The sequence below is a fragment of the Bos mutus genome, chromosome 3 (assembly GCF_027580195.1).
Source record: "Bos mutus isolate GX-2022 chromosome 3, NWIPB_WYAK_1.1, whole genome shotgun sequence".
Classification (NCBI taxonomy): domain Eukaryota; kingdom Metazoa; phylum Chordata; class Mammalia; order Artiodactyla; family Bovidae; genus Bos; species Bos mutus.
In genome coordinates this window covers 40,630,433-40,653,793 of record NC_091619.1, presented here as the reverse complement: position 1 = coordinate 40,653,793, position 23,361 = coordinate 40,630,433, and the positions used below count along the sequence as shown (strand labels likewise).

Genomic DNA, 23,361 nt, shown 5'->3' with positions numbered 1-23,361 from the left:
GAACTATTAGATATGTTTTAAGGATTAAAAAAATTTTTACATCCATAAGGATGATAAGACAACATAGTAAAATCATATTGGTTCAAATTTCCCTGATTCACTTTTCTAATGACTAACTTTAGGGTTTATCTCCTGTGCTGGTTACTTTTTAATAGATTCCCAATGGATTCTTTTAATTTAGCTAATGTATAACTTGATCAGGTCCTGAATTGGCATTTACTTAAGAAAGGCTGCCTTGAAAAATAGTGCAAATAATTTGTGCCAGTTAAGCTTGGAAAAGCAGAATCTTAAAAATATTAAGCAAAACGAACTTTAGAAGTGACTTGTCACATACAAATATTTCACACATTGAGATATTTTAAAGCCCATGTTAAAGGGATTCTAGTTCTAGCTCTGCTTGCCTTACATTTCAATCCAAAAGGCATCTTCAGTGTAAGCTCTTGACTGGTCTGTCTCATGTTTTTTCACACATCTCTCCTGAGCTTGGCATTTAGCCTTTTTGCCCCTCCTGTCCTTTATCATTAAGTTTGCCATCCTCACAAAGCTTCCTTGTATTTGTGTTCCTACCAAGTTTGTATGTCCGTTGATGACCCGTTCCTGCCCTATACAGTATATACTGAGAGAGAGAGAGAGCAATATAGAATCTCCCCACCACCTCCTAGTGGGGCACTCTAAAAGGTTTCCAGGCATGAGAGTGAGATAACCATTTCTGCATGGTGGTGTAATATCTAGCCTGTCTGGGGCCAGAGAGAGCAATGTGAGAAAGTATAAAAACAGGTATGGTAGCATAGATGTGCAAGAAATAGTTGAGCGTTTAAATGACATACTGCTATTTCACAGATTTGCAATATTTTTTATTCTACCAGTAAGGAAATTGAATAGACCAGGCATTAGTATTTTCATCGTTAACTTTGTAACACAGCAGAAAGAAGTATCTAACAGTTTGTAACGCAACAATAAAGTAAGAAAACCCCAAAGCAGTCTTTCAGAGCTCATCATCAGGTGATCATCTCTTCCTCAACTTCTCTCACATCTCCCTGGAACAGTAATACAATAAAATATTTGCATTTCATTGGCATTTGCATACCAACCTCTATTTTCTCTCCGCTCATCTCCCTGAGCCTGTCAGTCTGGTCAGGTGCCATTCCCATACACTGCCATAGTACTCCGTTCTTACCTCTCTCCTAGAATGTATGACACCGTTTTCAAGTTTACATTCCCTTATTTACAACTCCAAAATCCAAAAAGCTCTGAAAGCCAAAAGTTTATTTTAAAACTGGTGCCAAAACATATTAACAGCAAAATCTGATGTGAACAGACATGAGGCTATTGTAATGTTGTTCTATTAGGGAAATGTTGCTGTATTTGTTTATTGGGAGGCTGTCCCAGGCTCCAGCAGAAGCCATTTCTGGTTATATGTAAGTATTGTCTTACCTTCCTAAAAAATCCACAAATAGTGTTGTTTCTGAGACACTTGTGGCCCAAATTCTTTGGATGAAGACACACAGAGCTGCATGTTGCCTGATTGCTAGTCTGTGTCCCCTACCAGAGGGTGAGGTCTCTGGCGTCAGCTCTGATTGCTTACACCTGCCTGGCATGTTAGTGGGTCTCAACAAATGTTGAACGAATGATTAAGCAAATATTCACTATCGATTTAGCATATTTAAATGTATCAACTTTCTCTGTTATATTTTATTTATCTATTTACATATTCATTCATCCACTCTCATTCACAGAGGACAGAAAGCTTTATTCATTCACACTGCTCCAGAGAAAGGCAGGATCACTTTAATATGCAGTCCTCTTGGGTTTCTGCCAATTCTCTCTGAATGCGTTTCAGCTCACCCTGCTTCTCTTTCTCCTCAGCTGCTACCCTCTCCTCTCCTGCCCAGTGTTTCAGGTAATTGTAGACTTGGCTTCATAGGTCAAGCCCAGGAACAGAGCAGAGTAGTGGCCGAGCTTGATGAGGGAGAGACATGCGTTGGCAGCACCATCTTGTCTGTGCTCAGTTCTTATTTTTTTAAAGTTACTATTTCGAGAAAGAAGAGTGAGAACTACTAACAGTCCTTTTTGAAAATTTCTTTTTCTAACTGAAAACAAATATTTGGCCAGATTCAAAAATCTGCAACAGAACCAAGAATAATATCATGTTTCCGAGTTTTTAGATTTGTGTTTTATTACCTAGATAAGACTAATGTTACGAATACCAGTGACGCAAAGGTCAAAGGAAACAACTTTCTTTAAAATGTTATGGCAATCTTACTAGTTAGAAAGTTGAAAAAAACGATCATACTGTCGGCAAGGATATAATGAAATAGACATTGTCAAACAATGCTAGCAAGAGTATGGGTTGTTAGAGCCTGTCTAGAAAGCACTTTACAATAAAAATCAAGAAGGTTAAGTTTACATCAGGGCTTCCCTGGTGGTTCAATGATAATGAATCTGCCTGCCAATGCAGGAGATCTGGGTTCGATCCCTGGTCCAGGAAGATCCCACATGCTGCAGAGCAACTAAACCCAGGTGCCACAACTATTGAGCCTGTGCTCTAGAGCCCGAGAGCCTTAATTATTGAGCCCACGTGCTGCAACTACTGAAGTCTGCATGCCTGGAGACTGTGCTCCGCAACGTGAGAAGGCATCTCAGTGAGGGGCCTGCATATTACAACAAAAAGTAGTCCCTGCTCATCGCTGCAACTAGAGAAAACCCTACGTAGCAAGGAAGACCCAGCACAGCCAAAAAAGGAAGTTTATATCCACAGTAGAATGAAGGATAATATTTAGCACATATTATTTAAGAAATTTTGTGTTCTTAAGGTGTGTCGGATATGTTATTTCTTTAGGAGGTTTCAAAATGTGTTTCTTTTTCTGAAAGCAGCCAATATTGAGTTTTATAAGGTTTGCTTTATTAATATTTTTTATATGAAAAGCTTTTAAGACTTTGTTTTGTTTAAACATTCTTTTAGAAAGTTACAGTTCCTATTGCATCTTGTCTTAACACATTGTGTAAGTATGTGATGGGATAGTTTATAAAGGTCTCATAGATAATATGCTTTGTTGGTTTTGGCTAATAATTATATTAATACAGTACATACTAATTTTTGAACAGCTTATCAAAACAGTGTGGACAATGCATAGTAAACTCCACATTATATTAAACAAAGTACATATAGAAAAACAGAAGGCACTCTATGTACACTAAATATGAAGGGTTTTAATATGGAAATTAGAGGCGTTCACAATCATTGGAAGGATTGAGAAAGATCAGGGAAATTGGTCCAGTTGGTGGTTGGCTTTGAGAAAACTTTCTTGGAAGATTTTGTGTCTCTCAAGAGTTTCCTGGAAGCTCCCACAAGCTATGTAAGCTTGGAGCACCAAATCAAGTAATTCGCCAGCAAGCACCATTAGCTATCTCAGTTGTCTATGGGACCAAAGAAGGTAATTTGCAGGAACTCATCCAGAAGCTACTGTGAAATTCATGTCCACTGTCAGCCCACACATCTATCTGTCATTGCCCTTGGAGAGTAATAGCTTCTGTTCCTCGCCATTCCGATGTCATATAAGTACCTGTAGCTGGCAGACTCTAACCAGAACCATCTAGAAAGGGGAATTCTGGGAGCAATGCTTCTCAGTTTCTCCTCTGAGATTCACAGATCACAAGGGAAAGTATGATGCCAAATAGACAGGTCATGTTTGTTTTGGTGTTGATGACTACTGCATGATTATTTTTTTTACTAACTTTCTATGTTGTCTGTATTGGTTCAGTCAAATTCACTGTTACTACTTGACTGAGACCCAGAAATCTCTCAGCAAGCAAGTAAGCAAAAGTACAATTGAATTCATCCTTTACTGTTTGATTTTTTTCAGTATTCAAATGTTTTATTATAGTTGGTTTTTTAAAATCAATATACTAACTATGAAAATACAGTTCATTTGATTAATATATCTCTTAGGTAGAGTGAGTATAAAATGTATTATTTAAACTAGGAAACTTTTAATACTGAAAGGAAATTTCCATTAACAATTATACTGGGACAACAAGCATAAACCTGGGTTGTCAAGGACAAATGCAGAGATCTGGTCACTTTTTTTTTTTTTTAATTGAAGTATACTTTATTCACAATATTAGTTTCATGTATACAAAATAATGATTCAAAATTTATATGGGTTATATTCTATTTAAAGTTGTTATAAAATATTGACTATATTCCCAATACAACATACAATTAAATTTATCTTTGACCCATCATCCTGCCTATTCAGGATTATTACTACTTGATTCTTTGTTCCAAAAAGCTGAGGCTCAAGAAGCTGAAACAACATATTTAATATTACCATTAATCTTCTTATGTAAGATGAAATACAAATAAGAAAGCAAGATTTTCACTGATATATTTTCTAGAAGGAATTTTTCTATCCAAGACTTGTACTTGGAAAAGAATCTCAAATATTCTTCATTGTCAACTGTAGAAAAGACAATTTTTGGCAAGGTTTTAATGTAAATTTGCAACCTCCATGTACTGAATCTCAAATTTAGTAACATAAAATTTTTTTAATGTATTTTGAATACTTAGTGTTTTTCTAATTCTTTCAACTTTATACATGTTTTATTTTGGCTTAAAGATAACATATACATTGTACATGAGTTTGTAGCTTTTTCTATATTTTGAGGAAATTTTGAAAGACTAAAATTCTGCTTTATAAAACAAACTCTCAAGATATGAATAATACAAAAGAGGGCCTTTCCATAAAATACTCATGGCCTAAACTGAATAAAATGACAAAAATTTCATTAAAATTGGAATGTCAGTGCACAAATACTATTAAAATGATTAGAATTATGATATAATAGAACATCTATAATTCTACTTTGCATTATAATTTGTAATTTTGTAAATATTTTTGGCTTAAAAAAGGGATAATATTGTTTTTTTATATTATCTAAGTCACTCTCTCCTGATATTCAATTTATTGAATATATTATCTTTTTATTTCACCTGATAAATTTTATCTGATGTCAATTAAAAAGTTTATTTTTATCCATTTACAAGTTATTAGTAATTGTGTATAAAAATAAGTTTTCCCAATCATCATTAATTATTCCAGCATTTTACTCCTGAAACAATAAATATCCATTTGTATTTCAAATAACATTGAAGTAGATATTAACCAGTGAGGCAGAAAGCTGGAGTGAATGGAATGGACTAAAGAAATAGGCTTAAATAAAAGAGATATTGGCTATAACTCTATTGCCATTATTTAAACAAGAGTTAGTGAGATCCTCAACTAGGAAAGAGACCAAAGAAACAGAAAGAAGTGACAACTGCAAAATGTAACAGGGAGGGTTATGGTTGGATGGCATCACTGACGGGATGGACTTGAGTTTGAGTAGGCACCGGGAGTTGGTGACGGACGGGGGAGCCTGGTGTGCTGCAGTCCATGGGGTCGCAGAATTGGAGACGACTGAGCGACTGAAATGAACTGAACAGGGAGGGAGAATGGACAGGTTTTGGTAACTGGCTGAATATAAGGGCAAGAGAGATGATCATTTTATTTATTTAAGATTTTTTTCTTTATGTAGACCTTTTTTTTTTTAAAGTTATTGGCTTATTTAATAGGCTGTGTAGGGTTTTAGTTGTGACACACAGGATCTTTAGCTGCAGTGCACAGACTTTCTAGCTGTGGCTTAGTTGCTTCATTGCATATAAAAGGGATCTTAGTCCCTTATCATGGATTGAACCCATGTCCCCTGCATTGCAAGGTAAATTCTTAACCACTGGACCACCAGGGAAGTCCCAACATGGACCATTTTTAAAGTCTTTATTGAATATTGTTGCAATATTTCTTCTGTTTTATGCTTTCGTTTGGAACCAGTCTGTTGTTCCATGTCCAGTTCTAACTGTTGCTTCCTGACCTGCATACAAATTTCTCAAGAGGTAGATCAGGTGGTCTGGTATTCCCATCTCTTTCAGAATTTTCCACAGTTTATTGTGATCCACACAGTCAAAGGCTTTGGCATAGTCAATAAAGCAGAAATAGATGTTTTTCTGGAACTCTCTTGCTTTTTCCATGGTCTAGCGGATGTTGGCAATTTGATCTCTGGTTCCTCTGCGTTTTCTAAAACCAGCTTGAACATCAGGAAGTTCACGGTTCACATATTGCTGAAGCCTGGCTTGGAGAATTTTGAGCATTACTTTACTAGCATGTGAGATGAGTGCAATTGTGTGGTAGTTTGAGCGTTCTTTGGCATTGCCTTTCTTTGGAAGGAGTTCGTCAAGGCTGTATATTGTCACCCTGTTTATTTAACTTATATGCAGAGTACATCATGAGAAACGCTGGGCTGGAAGAAACACAAGCTGGAATCAAGATTGCCGGGAGAAATATCAATCACCTCAGATATGCAGATGACACCACCCTTATGGCAGAAAGTGAAGAGGAACTCAAAAGCCTCTTGATGAAAGTGAAAGTGGAGAGTGAAAAAGTTGGCTTAAAGCTCAACATTCAGGAAACGAAGATCATGGCATCTGGTCCCATCACTTCATGGGAAATAGATGGGGAAACAGTGGAAACAGTGTCAGACTTTATTTTTCTGGGCTCCAAAATCACTACAGATGGTGACTGCAGCCACGAAATTAAAAGATGCTTACTCCTTGGAAGGAAAGTTATGACCAACCTAGATAGCATATTCAAAAGCAGAGACATTACTTTGCCAACAAAGGTTCGTCTAGTCAAGGCTATGGTTTTTCCTGTGGTCATGTATGGATGTGAGAGTTGGACTGTGAAGAAGGCTGAGCACCGAAGAATTGATGCTTTTGAACTGTGGTGTTGGAGAAGACTCTTGAGAGTCCCTTGGACTGCAAGAAGATCCAACCAGTCCATTCTGAAGGAGATCAGCCCTGGGATTTCTTTGGAAGGAATGATGCTAAAGCTGAAACTCCAGTACTTTGGCCACCTCATGTGAAGAGTTGACCCATTGGAAAAGACTCTGATGCTGGGAGGGATTAGGGGCAAGAGGAGAAGGGGACGACAGAGGATGAGATGGCTGGATGGCATCGCTGACTCGATGGCCGTGAGTCTGGGTGAACTCCGGGAGTTGGTGATGGACAGGGAGGCCTGGCGTGCTGCGATTCATGGGTCGCAAAGAGTCGGACACGACTGAGCGGCTGATCTGATCTGATGCTTTCGTTTTTGGTCAGTTAGCATGTGGAATTAACTACCTGACCAGTGATTGAACCCACACCTCCTGCTTGGGAAGGTGAACCTTTAACCACTGGACCACCAGGGAAGTTTCAGATATTTTAGGTAGAAGATAATATGGGGTTCTGGATTTTGTGACTGGGAAGTATTCTGTGACCTTTAAGAGTAAGGGGCTTCCCAGGCAGAGCTAGTGGTAAAAAATCCGCCTGCCAATTCAAGAGACATAAGAGACGTGGGTTTGATCCCTGGGTCAGGAAGATCCCCTAGAGAAAGCAATGGCAACCCACTCCAGTATTCTTGCCTGGAGAATCCCATGGACAGAGAAGCCTGACAGGCTATGGTCCATAGGTTTGCAAAGAGACGGATGCAGCTGAAGTGACTTAGCATGCATATGTTTAAGAGCACAGGGTTCCATAGAGGAATAAGAATAGAAACTAAATTTAAAAGCATTAAAGAATGAATGAGAGATAAGAAAATAGAGTATTTTTTTTTTAAAAGAATATATAACCCAGCCACTTAAAGACATGGAATTCTCTTAAATGAATATTACTAAGTGACAGAAGCAAATTTGAAAAAGTTACATACTATATATCATTCCAACTATGTGATATTCTGGAAAAGGCAAAATTATGGAGATGGTAAAAAGATCAGTTGTTTCCAATAGTCAGAGGGGAGACAGGAATCTATAGGTGGAGTGCAAAGAATTTTTAGGGCAATGTATGATACGTATCTGGTATGATACTTTAATAATAAACATATGTCATTATATACTTGCCCAAACTCATAGAATGTAAAACATCGAGTGATTGTAATGTAAACTATGGATTTAAGTGATAATGGTGTGTCCGTGCAGGCTCATCCATTGTAACAGATGTACCACTGTGATGTGAGATGTTGACTAGAGAAGAGTTCTATGCATATGTGGGAGCAAGGGGCACATGGGTATGCTCTGTACTTGCCACTCAGTTTTCCTGTGAACCTAAAACTGCTCTAAAAAATAAAGTTTATTTTTTGAAATGAATATATAACCACTTTCATTAATATAAGCTTCTGGATTCTATTCATGTATATAACTCTTATTGTACTATTACAGTCCTTACAACTTTCAACAAAATATTGCAATTTATTTTTGGCCCCAATGAAGTAAATGTTGGTCTCTCAGTTGTGTCCAACTCTTTGAGAGCCTGTGGACTGTAGCCTGCCAGGCTCCTTTGTCCATGGAATTCTGTAGACAAGAATACTGGAGAATTTTCCAACCCAAGGATCAAACCCAGGTCTTCAGCATTGTGGGAAGATTCTTTACCATCTGAGCTACCAGGGAAGCCAAATATATGATAGATATGTCAAATTTGTTACATTTCAGAAGGACAGAGTGGTGCTGAGTTTTATACTAAGTATTATAAATGAATAAAGAAGTATTAGATCTGTCTTTAAGTGTTTATTACATGTTCCAGTTATCTTATTGCTGTGTTAATAAACCACCCCAAAATCTGGTAGGTTAAAATAATAATTATTATATTTCACTTTTCTGGTTGTTAACAGTGCTGGGCACTTCTCAGCTTCGATCCTTTAGAGAGTTGCAGTCAGTTGACAGCTGAGGTTGGAATCCCATGAAAGCTCCTTTACTCATGTCTCATTGCTTGGCTGAGATATCTACAACAGCTGGTGACTGGTGGATCCTTTCTCTCTGTCTTTTCCCCATGTGGCCACTCTCAAGTCTGGCTTGGGCTTCGCACCACATGACAATTTAAGGAGCAAGCATTCCAAGAGACCCAAGCAAAAGCTTGAAGTCCTGGGAGCTAGACGTTGGAAGTCATGCAGCATTCAGTTCAGTTCAGTAGCTCAGTCATGTCTGACTCTTTGCGACCCCATGAATCGCAGCACGCCAGGCCTCCCTGTCCATCACCAACTCCCGAAGTTCACTCAGACTCACGTCCATCGAGTCAGTGATGCCATCCAGCCATCTCATCCTCTGTCGTCCCCTTCTCCTCCTGCCCCCAATCCCTCCCAGTATCAGGGTCTTTTCCAGTGAGTCAACTCTTCGTAGGAGGTGGCCAAAGTATTGGAATTTCAGCTTTAGCATCAGTCCTTCCAATGAACACCCAGGACTAATCTCCTTTAGGATGGACTGGTTGGACCTCCTTGCAGTCCAAGGGACTCTCAAGAGTCTTCTCCAACACCACAGTTCAAAAGCATCAATTCTTCGGTGCTCAGCTTTCTTCACAGTCCAACTCTCACATCCATATATGACCACTGGAAAAACCATAGCCTTGACTAGATGGACCTTACTTTCACTGTATTTAATAGGCAAAACTGTTATAAACCAGTACAGATTCAATGGAGTAGATACAGAGAAGGAAGAAATTGATGGTTGCCAACTTGGAAACAAGCTACAGCAATTTATCTAGGGGATGTTTATAAATACACACATACATGAAAAAATTTAAGAATGATTAAAATGAATGTTCACATATAAAATAATATGAAAAGATAAGACTTTTATTTCTTGAGAAATAAGATTAAGGCCTAGAGGTCCTCCCAAAGACATTGCATTTTTCTAGCAAGGTTTCTCAAGAGACTGAGGACCTAATGCCTGCACTGCTCTTTGAGACTCCTAATCAAGCTAGTGATGCAAAATTATGTGGCCTCCAGATAATTAGTCTAGAGCATCTCTGAAATCACAAAGTTCAGAATATAAGTTCCAGATTATTTTTGGCCAAGATATCCTCTGTCTTATATTCTCAAGGCTGCCTGTTTTTCTGACTCTCTCCTACTCCATTGGCCCCTAAAGTCCACTGTTCTCTACACTTCCAGCAGCATAATGGCAAATCTGCTATTTAATTCTGAATCTGTAGTTAATTATCATTTCAGCAAGTTTGAAACATTTTAACACCTAATGGCCAGGAAAAATCTTGTTTTCTTTTATTTCCTGTGTGTGTTAGTCACTTAGTCGTGTCCAGCTCTTTGCGATCCCATGGACTGTAGCCTGCCAGGCTCCTCTGTCCATGGAATTCTCCAGACAAGAATACTGGTGTGGGTTGCCATTTCCTTCTCCATTTATTTCCTTTATTTAGTTAATTTTCTTTTCATGTCTTTTCTTCTTTTATTACGTTTTGTTAAGATTTCTTATGTCTTTTATTTTTATTATTTCTCTTTTGAACTCTCCTTTGAAATGACATTTATAAGCAAGGTTAAATATATGTTGTTACTTTAATTTGATAAAACATATAATCAACCTCTGCCTTAGAAAGTATTTTGAATACCTTATAAACTTTGCCTTTGCTGCACACACAGGCAGAATGGAGTGATATTTTAAGATTTCCTGTGACTAGAAAGGTATGGAAAGTTTGACTGATTTATATTGTGTTCTGACTTCCTGAGGCAGTTTTCCTAATGCTATTCCATTTAACTCATATCCTAAAACAAAGCTTGTTAGCTTTTTTTTTTTTAATCAAAATTTAATCTAGAACTGAGTGTTTCAGTTTTGTTCTTTGTCTCTTAAGCTTAATTTCCATGGAGTTTTATAGTAGTAGCAATTTTACAATATTTCTCCTGTTGGTGGGATGATTCTCAAAGCATTTGAGAAAAGGAATTCCCAGTTTAATTTTCAAAATTACTTTTAAAAATAACTTGATTATTTAGCATATAGTTGTTGTTCTATAATCGCTTTTATTTCTGTACCACAAAATTTAAGATTTTATCTGTTTTCTACTTTGCATGTGAGAATCACATTCTTTGCAATAACAATGTTTGTTCTTTGGGGCAGGAATTTTATAGTTTTACAGGTTTTTTTTTTAATATCCCTAAATCCTGTACCATAATGTTCAACTGTTTGTAGAGACTTCTTGATATATCAATGTTTGTTGTATTCTTTCAGTTTAATTCTATAACTAAGCTTCACTCTCCTTAATCACAATCTATAGAAACAAAATAGACTTTCCTAAGGCTTAATTTTGTCTTAAAGAGCATTACTGGTTATTTGTACATCAGATCAGATCAGATCAGATCAGTTGCTCAGCTGTGTCCGACTCTTTGTGACCCCATGAATCGCAGCACTCCAGGCCTCCCTTGTCCATCACCAACTCCCGGAGTTCACTCAAACTCACGTCCATCGAGTCAGTGATGCCATCCAGCCATCTCATCCTCTGTCGTCCCCTTCTCCTCTTGCCCCCAATCCCTCCCAGCATCAGAGGCTTTTCCAATGAGTCAACTCTTCGCATGAGGTGGCCAAAGTATTGGAGTTTCAGCTTTAGCATCATTCCTTCCAAAGAAATCCCAGGGCTGATCTCCTTCAGAATGGACTGGTTGGATCACCTTGCAGTCCAAGGGACTCTCAAGAGTCTTCTCCAACACCACACTTCAAAACCATCAATTCTTCGGTGCTCAGCCTTCTTCACAGTCCAACTCTCACATCCATACATGACCACTGGAAAAACCATAGCCTTGACTAGACGAACCTTTGTTGGCAAAGTAATGTCTCTGCTTTTGAATATGCTATCTAGGTTGGTCATAACTTTCCTTCCAAGGAGTAAGCGTCTTTTAATTCCATGGCTGCAGTCACCATCTGTAGTGATTTTGGAGCCCAGAAAAATAAAGTCTGACACTGTTTCCACTGTTTCCCCATTTATTTCCCATGAAGTGGTGGGACCGGATGCCATGATCTTCGTTTTCTGAATGTTGAGCTTTAAGCCAACTTTTTCACTCTCCACTTTCACTTTCATCAAGAGGCTTTTGAGTTCCTCTTCACTTTCTGCCATAAGGGTGGTGTCATCTGCATATCTGAGGTGATTGATATTTCTCCCGGCAATCTTGATTCCAGCTTGTGTTTCTTCCAGTCCAGCTTTTCTCATGATGTATTCTGCATATAAGTTGAATAAACAGGGTGACAATATACAGCCTTGACGTACTCCTTTTCCTATTTGGAACCAGTCTGTTGTTCCATGTCCAGTTCTAACTGTTGCTTCCTGACCTGCATACAAATTTCTCAAGAGGCAGATCAGGTGGTCTGGTATTCCCATCTCTTTCAGAATTTTCCACAGTTCATTGTGATCCACACAGTCAAAGGCTTTGGCATAGTCAATAAAGCAGAAATAGATGTTTTTCTGGAACTCTCTTGCTTTTTCCATGATCCAGTGGATGTTGCCAATTGGATCTCTGGTTCCTCTGCCTTTTCTAAAACCAGCTTGAACATCAGGAAGTTCGCGGTTCACATATTGCTGAAGCCTGGCCTGGAGAATTTTGAGCATTACTTTATTAGTGTGTGAGATGAGTGCAATTGTGTGGTAGTTTGAGCATTCTTTGGCATTGCCTTTCTTTGGGATTGGAATGAAAACTGACCTTTTCCAATCCTGTGGCCACTGCTGAGTTTTCCCAATTTGCTGGCATATTGAGTGCAGTACGGTCTTTCTAATTTGAATCTTTCCCCTAATAACTAAAACAGAAATGAGATCATTTAGTCTTTCTGGAAAGATCTCTCTGTCATCCCTTTTTTCCTGTCTCTTTATTCATACAGTGTGGAGGTTCTGACTCTGGAACCAGACTGCTTGGGTTCAAATCCTAGTTGTACCACTTACTAACTGTATATTCTTGGGGAAAACTTTCTGTGTCTCAGTTTCCTCAATTTCAAAAGGGGCTCACAATAGTAATAACCGCTTAATAAGGTTGTTGGACTTCCATTGTGGCTCAGATTTAAAGGATTCGCCTTCAATGTGGGAGATTTAGGTTCTATTTCTGGGTTGGGAAGATCCCATGGAGGAGGGCACAACAACCCACTCCAGTATTCTTGACTGGAGAATCCCCGAGGACAGAGGAGCCTGACGGGCTGCAGTCCATGGAGTTGCAAAGAGTCGAACACGACTGAGTGACTAAGCAAGTGCGTGCACACACACACACACAATATTTGTGTTGTGGGGATTAAATGAACTTGCTCATGAAAGCAATAGAACAAATTTTAGAATATGGTTGCTGCTGCTAAGTCACTTCAGTCATGTCCGACTCTGTGTGACCCCATAGACGTCAGCCCACGAGGCTCCCCCGTCCCTGGGATTCTCCAGGCAAGAACACTGGAGTGGGTTACCATTTCCTTCTCCAATGCAGGAAAAGTGAAAAGTGAAAGTGAAGTCGCTCAGTCGTGTCTGACTCTTTGCGATCCCATGGACTGCAGCCCACTAGGCTCCTCTGCCCATGGGATTTTCCAGGCAAGAGTACCGGAGTGGGTTGCCATTGCCTTCTCCATTTAGAACATGGTAATTATGCAATAAATGTTAGCTGTTGGTATTGTTTATTTAGATTTAATAGCTTTCATGTGTGCTAAGTTGTTTCAGTCCTGTCCGATTCTTAGCGACCCTATGGACAGTAGCCTGCCAGGCTCCTCTGTCCATGGGATACTCCAGACAAGAATATGGAAATGGGTTGCCATGCCCTCTTCCAGGGGATCTTCCCAACCCAGGGATCAAACCAGTGTCTCTCATGTCTACTGCACTGGCCAGTGGGTTCTTTACCACTATCACCAGCTGCTGCTGCTACTGCTGCTGCTGCTGCTAAGTCGCTTCAGTCGTGTCTGACTCCGCGACCCCATAGACGGCAGCCCACCAGGCTCCCCCGTCCCTGGGATTCTCCAGGCAAGAACACTGGAGTGGGTTGCCATTTCCTTCTCCAATGCATGAAAGTGAAAAGTGAAAGGGAAGTCGCTCAGTCGTGTCCTACTCTTAGCGACCCCATGGACTACAGCCTACCAGGCTCCTCCATCCATGGGATTTTCCAGGCAAGAGTACTGGAGTGGGGTGCCATTGCCTTCTCCTATCACCAGCTGGGACAACCTTAATAGTTTTCATTCTTTGCCAACTGTATCTTCTTTTAAAAAAAAAATTATTTATTTTTAATTGAAAGATAATTGTTTTACATAATTTTGTTGTTTTCTGTCAAGCATCCACAGAATCAGCCATAGGTATACATATGTCCCCTCCCTCTTGAACCTCCCTCCCATCTCCCTCCCCATCAGATCCCTATAGTTCCATGAATCATACAGCAAATTCCCATTGGCTATCTATTTTACATATGGTATTGTAAGTTTCCATCCATCTCTCCTCCATCCATCTCATCCTCTCCCTCTTTCCCTCCTGCCGAGTCCATAAGTCTGTTCTCTATGTCTATTTCTCCTTTGCTGCCCTGCAAATAAATTAATCAGTGCCATCTTTCTAGATTCCATATATATGTTAGTATATGATATTTATCTTTCTCCTTCTGACTTACTTCACTCTGTATAATAGGCTCTAGGTTTGTTCACCTCATTAGAACTGAGTTAAATGCTTCCTTTTATGGCTGAGTATGTACCATAGCTTCTTTACCCATTCATCTGTTGATAGATATCTAGGTTGCTTCCATGTTCTAGCTATTGTAAATAGTGCTGCAATGAACATTGGGGTACATGTGTCTTTCAGTTTTGGTTTCTTCTGAGTATATGCCTGGTAGTGAGATTGTTGGGTCCTATGGTGGTTTTATTCCTATATTTTTAAGGAATTTCCATACCATCTTCCATACTGGCTGTATCAATTTACATTCGCACCAGCAATGCAAGAGTTCCCTTTTCTCCACACCCTCTCCAGCATTTATTGTTTGTAGACTTTTTAATGATAGCCATTCTGACTGGTGTGAGGTGATATCTCATTGTAGTTTTGATTTGCATTTCTCTAATAATGAGCAATATCGAGCATCTTTTCATGTGTTTGTTAGCCATCTGTATGTCTTCTTTGGAGAAATGTCTGTTTAGATCTTCTTAATGGTTTTACTAAATGCCTACTGAAGCAATCACATTTTGAAAATCACATAAGTAGGTAGCTTTCATCAATGAGCTTGTTTCTAAACTGATTTCTGGAGATAAAAAAGAAGCCCACGAGGAAGTGGGGGTGGGAGGTGGTGGGAGGGGAGGAAAATTTTGTTTTTCAGTACCAGCATTTAATCCTTTCATCTTTCTTCAATAAAACTCTATGGACTACATGTTTGTATTCTGTTATACATTGAAGCGTAATCCCCTAGGCTGGAGGAGGGTAGGATAACCCACTCCAGTATTCTTGCCTGAAGAATCCCCATGGACAGAGGAGCCTGGCGGGCTACAGTCATGGGGTTGCAAAGAGTCAGACACAACTGAGCAGCTAAGCACAGCATAGCACAATCCCTTAGGATATGAGGGTGGAGGCCACATGAATGTGATTAGTGATTTCATAAGAAGAGAGGACACATGCCCAAGTGATGCGAGCCTGGAAAAGCCAATGAAACCTCTGAGCAACTGATTTTTGCATGAGTTGAGTCTTGAAAGTTGAATAAAACTTACTAGACAAGAAAAATAGAAAAATCACTCCACAGAAAAGTAAGCACGTGCAAAGGCATAGAGTCATGGGATGGCCTGGAAGTCTGAGGAACTGTGAGAAGTCCAGGCCATCTGAAGCTTAAAACACACCATATGTAAAGAAAGCTTAAGATAGTGGAGATATATTAGGGAGGATTTCTTTTTCCTTGTATATCAAGTCAAAGATGGAGAAGGCAATGGCACCCCACTCCAGTACTCTTGCCTGGAAAATCCCATGGATGGAGGAGCCTGGTAGGCTGCAGTCCATGGGGTCGCTAAAAGTCAGACACGACTGAGTGGCTTCACTTTCACTTTTCACTTTCCTGCATTGGAGAAGGAAATGGCAACCCACTCCAGTGTTCTTGCCTGGAGAATCCCATGGACGGGGGAGCCTGGTAGGCTGCAGTCCATGGGGTCGCACAGAGTCGAACACAACTGAAGCAACTTAGCAGCAGCAGCAAGTCAAAGAGTTTATATATTACTCTGTGAGAGCCGGAGTAAAAATTTTTCCAGTAGTGATTTTTTAACAAAAAGATGACATGACCAGGAAGTAAGATAGTTAGAGTCAGAAGGTAGTAGTAGTAATAATCACTCAGTTGTGTCTGAATCTTGACAACCCCATGGACTGTAGCCCACCAGGCTCCTCTGTCCATGGAATTCTCTAGGTAAGAATACTGGAGTGGGTGGCCCTTCCTTTCTCCAGGGGATCGTCCCAGTTCAGAGACCAAACCCTGGTCTTCTGCACTACAGGCAGATCCTTTACCTTCTGAGACACCAGGATCAGAAAAATGTCAGCTCCAGTACTGTAATAGCCATGTTTCCTAAGATCAATTATTTAATCTCCCTTAATTTCCTCACTTAATCTCCCTTAATTTCCTCACTTAGAAATACTGTAATACATCACTGCTGCATGTTGTATTAGAGATAATATATTTAGATGCTTGACACTGTGTTTGGTGTATAATTGTTTTGAAGGTTCTTCTCCCTTTTTTATGCAGAAAGGAATCTCTGAGGGCAGTGAAGGAGGATACTGTAATAGAATAGGAGTACCGGGACTCGTGAGGGGGCAATGCCACTGACCTCCACGGTACAGCCTTTAGCACAGAATTGGGAGTGGTGAAGAAAGGTGAGATTTTAAAGATCTTTCTCTTCTGAGGTAAACATTTTGTGGCTCTTGGAAGTAGCCCAGTGAGAGAAAGAGAAACTGACAATTAAGATGTTTCGTTTAGGAAGCCTGAGACATCTTCCATATTTTAAGCACCGTTCTAGGTGCTGTGGATGAATAACATATATTTCCTTCCTTGAGGTTTTCCAAAATCTATCAGTGAGACAGATACTTGTATGAATAGACACAGTATAAAGATTTATATTCTAGGTAGGATTTTTGTAACAGCATCATCTTTTATCTATTTTCCAAGTGGGAAGAATAATTTATTTTGGATACTTTACTGAACCAATTTTAAATTATGTGAGCATTTTCAGGTCTCAGAATGTATTCTTACTAATTGTAGTCACCATGTATTCTCAGCACTAAATTTCTCAGATCAGTTTTTTATCCGTTATGTATAATAGCTCAAACAATGCCAGTACAATTTTTTTTTTAAAGTTCAAAATATAATTAGAGGCATCTCATTAAGATTTAAGATAAGCACTTTGAGTCCTTGCGTGCAAGGTCTTGTAATCGCAAATATCAATTCTTTAAATTACATGATTGTCAAGAACTGGAAAGAACCGTTAAGAAGAATAACAAAAATAAAAAAGCTAAAGTATAGTGACACATAAAGAAATGAGACATTTCCAGAAAAGCCATTCATTGTTTTCATTATTAATTTTCTTCCTTTTAGACTGACTAACAAATAGCATTTTCAGTCAAAACTGTACCTTTTAGAACTCCCTGTATGGTGTTGTTTATTTCACCACACCATATGTATCCTGAGCATAATTCTTACTATTAACCCTTTTGAGGCTGCCAGTGGTTTCAGTTTCCTATCTTCTTTTGTCTGGCACCCAGAAAAGTATATCACTTTCTCTAAATTTGTCATCTTTTCTACTATGTTACTGACCCATCTTAATATATCATGTTCTCTTAATCTTTATAGTCAGAATTAAATAAAGAATTCATATTTGGATCTTTGAGCATTCATCAGAACTTCTATTTCTGTTGGAGAGTTTTTAAAGCATGTAATGGAGGAGTTAGAAGAAGAGAGAGATCAGATGATTCATAGTACCCAGGAGAGGAGTTTCCATTAAGAAGAATATAGGGACAGATAACACACAGTAAAAGGAGGAAAGGAGGAAGTGGAGGCCTAGAAATCAATGTCATAAAGGCACAGGAGTAGAGTAGTAAATGTGTGTATTTTAGAAGATGAGAGAATTGGAGGATGCCAGTGGAAGGATGGAGGTAGGGACTGGCAGTCAATTGCCATGGAAATCCATAAAGAAAGCAGGTAGAACAATTGTTTTCTCAAGGAAAAAATTTAACCTCTAAAGGGTCAGATGAGGTTTCTGGTATGAAAGAAAATACTCTGTAAAGATGGATGCTGGTTATATTTAAATAAAAAAGAAAAATTTTGACTTCTAGCTTATTAAGTTCTATGCTTTTGAAGCACATTAGATTACCTAACCTGCTTCTTCATTTATATCTGCCTGAAGAGATTTGGTGTTTTTCTTCTAATTCAAACCAATTCAACAAACATTTATTGAGTGTCTGAATGTGCCATATAGAAAAGATGAAGATCAGCCTCAAGAAGCTTACCTCTTATGAGTAGAAGCAACGTTGGGGGAGGAGGAATTAGAACAAATGTCCAGGTAGGTAGATGGTTTTCGGGTAAAAATGTAAGAGCAGCATGGAAGAAGTGATGTGAGGATTTGTTCAGGACGTGTTTCTGGAGCTGATTAAAGTCAATTCATACTCAAGTGGAAATCTCCTGAGCTAGGAAAAGGCATTTTAGAGGTAGGCAAAAGCACGTTTCTCTCTGCCACTGCCGCTTCCCCCACTAGTACTTCTGAACTACAAGGACTGCTGAGTCATAAATTCCTAGGTTGTGTGAGAAGACAGGAATAGGATTTATTTAGGACTATATTTATATAGACCTAGGATACTCTAACTAATGAGACGATAATGCTCTTCTCCATTATATATATGGTGGTGGTTTAGTTGCTAAGTCGTATCCAGCTCTTGTGACCCTATGGACTCCTCTGTCAGGCTCCTCTGATTCTCCAGGCAAGAATTCTGCAGTGGGTTGTCATTTCCTTCTCCAGGGGATCTTCCCAATCCAGGAATCGAATCTGGGTCTTCTGCATTGCAGGCAGATTCTTTACAGACTAAGCTACGAGGGAAGCCCGTTATATACAATTTCTAATTTTTCCAAGATTGCTGTTTTGGTATATGTTTAAAAGCAAATATATAAAAAAAAAGTCTTTTCCTTTTATTTTTCTCTTTTTTAATGTACGTTAAGAACTTACAGCTAAAAGACAAATAATAATTATCATAATTATAGTTAACTTTTACTGATGCTGTACTGTATTCTAGGAGATTTGATAAATCCTCTATGTAGACTATTTCACTGAATCCTCACAACAACCATTTGGGGAATATACTATTATTGCTCTTATTATTATTATTGATAAATTGAGACTTAGAGAATTTAATTAACTTATCACATGGCTAGGATGTGATTAAGCTAGGACTGCAGGACTGGGCAGTCTGACTATAGAGCTCAAACAAAGTCTTTGTCTTGACATCATGAGGCAGAAAATCTTTTGCGTATGTCAAGACAGATGTGTCGGTAAGGGCCCTTGCTCCTTGCAGTGCTCTTTAAACCTTGGACTCATTCATTTATTCAGTCAATATTTATTGAGTACCTATTATGTGCCAACACTGTGGTAGGCATTGAGGATCAGAAGTGAATACTACAGAAGTTATCTCTGTCTTCATGGAGTTACCACTGTAAAGAAGAAAATGGAAACGAGTGACTGATCATAATCAAGTATAATAAGAATTGCAAGAAGGAACTACAGTAATGTGTGCGTTTGGCAGAAGCCTATCATATTTGGGAATTTGAGAACTGCTCTCTGAAGAAATGAGAATTACACTGAGATCTGGTGCATGGAAGAACAGAAAAAAATTACCTAGGTAAACCGGAAGAGAGGAGAGCTTCACACAAGGTGAATACCAGGGTGAGGTGGACATACCAATGTCCTCCTGTAAGGAAGGACTTGATTCTCCAGCCTTCGGCAGTGCTGACAACCTCTTCAGACATTGCTTCAGTTGCAGGGAGAATGTGACCCTTGCCCAAGGTCACGTTTTCCCTGCACATGCAGGCCAACTCTGCTGGGCCATTTCTGTTTCATAGCTACCTGCACAGTTGGCTGAGGCTGTCAGGCTTGCATCACAGCTTGATTTCTCAATCCTGCTCCCACCCCCTCCCTTCCATGGGTGTTGATCTCAAGAACACTCCCTAATAAACATCCTGAACACTAAACCCTGCCTGAGTCTACTTCCTGGAGAGCCCAAACTGAATGACAACATAAAAAGCTTTGCCAAATCAAGGCATTCAGAATGACTGTAGTTTGAGAGACAGAGATGAGCTGTGGTCAAAAAGGTAGACAGGGGTCAGATTCTGAGCTCCTGATAAAGCATGCTAAGGAGTTTTCCTAAAGGCAGCAGCCAATAGGAAGCCATAGCAGGATATTAAGCAGGAATGACATCAGTAAATTTGTAGTTTTGAAATTTGCAATGCATGACAGGGGTGCTTTGAATATCAAATTCATATCTTTCAAAAAAAAACAACAACCCAACTTCTTCCTTCTTTCAGATAGTAATGGTAAAATAAAGGTACCAAATTGTTTTTCCTATCCTTGAATCATTGCTTTTCATTCCCCTCCCCTTATCAATAAAAACTACTAAATCTGCTCCATGGTTCATGCAGTTATAATCCTATGAAATATTACATAATATTAACTTCTTGAAAGACTTCCTCATTGATCAATGTAAAGAAATAGAAGAAAATAATAGAATGGGAAAGATTAGAGATCCCTTCAAGAAAACTAGAGATACCAAGGGAATATTTCATGCAAAGATGGGCTCAATAAAGAACAGAAATGATATGAACCTAACAGAAGCAGAAGATACTAAGCAGAGGTGGCAAGAATACACAGAAGAACTATACAAAAAAGATCTTCATGATCCAGGTAACCACGATCAGATGAACGTGGTAATCACTCACCTAGAGCCACACATCCTAGAATGTGAAGTCAAGTGAGCCTTAGGAAGCATCACTACGAAAAAAGCTAGTGGAGGTGATGGAATTCCAGTTGAGCTCTTTCAAATCCTGAAAGATGATGCTGTGAAAGTGCTGCACTCAATACATCAGCAAATTTGGAAAAGTCAGCAGTGGCCACAGGACTGGAAAACGTCAGTTTTCAGTCCAATCCCAAAGAAAGGCAATGCCAAAGAATGCTCAAACTACCGCACAATTGCACTCATCTCACATGCTAGCAAAGTAATGCTCAAAATTCTCCAAGCCAGACTTAAACAGTACGTGAACCGTGAACTTCCAGATGTTCAAGCTGGTTTTAGAAAAGGCAGAGGAACCAGAGATCAAATTAACAACATCCACTGGATCATCGAAAAAGCAAGAGAGTTCAGAAAAGCATTTACTTCTGCTTTATTGACTATGCCAAAGTCTTTGTGTTCATCACAACAAACTCTGGAAAATTCTGAAAGAGATGGGAATACCAGACCACCTGACCTGCCTCCTGAGAAATCTGTATGCAGGTTAAGAATTAACAGTTAGAACTGGACATGGAACAACAAACTGGTTCCAAACCAGGAAAGGAGTATGTCAAGGCTATATATTGTCACTCTGCTTATTTAACTTAAATGCAGAGTATATCATGTGGAATGCCAGGCTAGATGAATGAAGCACAAGTTGGAATCAAGATTGCTGGGAGAAATATCAATAACCTCAGATATGAAGATAACACCACCCTTTTGGCAGAAAGTGAAGAACTAAAGAGCCTCTTGATGAAAGTGAAAGAAGAAAGTGAAAAAGTTGGCTTAAAACTCAACATTCAGAAAACTAAGATCATGGCATCCAATCCCATCACTTCATGGCAAATAGATGGGGAAACAATGGAAACAGAGAAAAACTTTATTTTGGGGGGCTCCAAAATCACTGCAGATGGTGACTGCAGCCATGAAATTGAAAGATGCTTGATCCTTGGAAGAAAAGCTATGACCAACCTAGATGGCATATTAAAAAGCAGAGTTATTACTTTGCCAACAAAGGTCTGTCTAGTCAAAGCTATGGTTTTTCTAGTAGTTGTGTATGGATGTGAGAGTTGGACTCTAAAGAAAGCTGAGCGCTGAAGAATTGTTGCTTTTGAACTGTGGTGTTGGAGAAGACTCTTGAGAGTCCCTTGGACTGCAAGGAGATCCAACCAGTCCATCCTAAAGGAAATCAGTCCTGAATTTTCACTGGAAGCATTGATACTGAAGCTGAAACACCAATACTTTGGCTACCTGATGTGAAGAACCAACTCATTGGAAAAGCCCTGATGCTGGGAAAGATTGAAGGCAGGAGGAGAAGGGGATGACACAGGATGAGATGGTTGGATGGCATCACTGAATCAAAGGACACGAGTTTGAACAAGCTTTGGGAGTTGGTGATGGACAGGGAAGCCTGGCATGCTGCAGTCCATGGGGTTACAAAGAGACATGACTGAGTGACTGAACTGAACTGAAAAGACTGTAGGAAATAGTGTTATGTGAGGACTTGGATAGTTATTTGTTCTGTGGCCATGAAAGCAAACTGTTCAGTGTTTCTGGAAAAGCTTAAAGTAATAAGTCACCAGATACATGACCTCCAGATACAGCATTGCGGAAAGACCTGTCCTCCTGCCAATTATATGCCTGCATCCTGCTTTCTAATTCTGAATTTTCACCTCAGTCCCCAGATATGTTTAATATATAGTAGCTATATTATCAGTTTATGCAAAGAGGAATATCATGACAGTCAAGATTGGATTTTTTTAAAAAAAGCTTTATTCAGGTAGCTGCATAGATTTAAAGTATACAATTTTGGTAAGTCTTTTTTTTATTTTTTTATTTTTTTAATTTTTTTTATTTCTCATGTGTTCCCCATCCTGAACCCTCCTCCCTCCTCCCTCCCCATACCATCCCTCTGGGTCATCCCAGTGCACCAGCCCCAAGCATCCAGCATTGTGCATTGAACCTGGACTGGCATGGTAAGTCTTAATTTAACCTATGTATGCATTTGTGAAGGCATCATTGCAGTCAAAGTAGCAGATATTTCTAGTACCTCAAAACTTTCTTTGTGTCCCTTAGTAATCCCTTCCTCTCCTCCTTTCTCCACTCTCTTCTTCAGGCTGTAACACTGACCCACTTTCTGTCATACAGATTACATTGCCTAGAATTGTATACAAACACAATCATATGGCATGCACTCCTTTTGTCTGACTTCTTTCACTCAGCATAATTATTTGGAAAACTAGATGTAAAATGTTCAATTAAATAATATTTTATATGTGATCAAACTTGTTAGATATAAAAAACTTTGTATTTAAATTACATGATAACATATGGATTGTAAATATTGACAGTGAAAGTAATGTTCAACTTTTTAAGTATAACTGTTCATTGTGCCTTAGACTAAAACTTTGCTTCTAACCAAAGCCATTGTACTTTGAAGTTATAAACAAAAAGCACCTGATCTGTGAAGTTGACCAGCAAGTCTGTATTATGGGAATATAAATAACACATTTGGTAGAAGACTCTCCTTTCACCAAATTAGGTGGCTA

The 23,361-nt window shown here is 39.0% G+C and overlaps 1 pseudogene; it reads right to left on the bottom strand.

Annotated features, from left to right (window-relative positions):
• Window positions 1–1,783: 1,783 nt before the first annotated feature.
• LOC102266887 (ATP synthase subunit e, mitochondrial pseudogene) lies at window positions 1,784–1,994 on the bottom strand (annotated as a pseudogene).
• Between the last annotated feature and the right edge of the window lie 21,367 nt (window positions 1,995–23,361).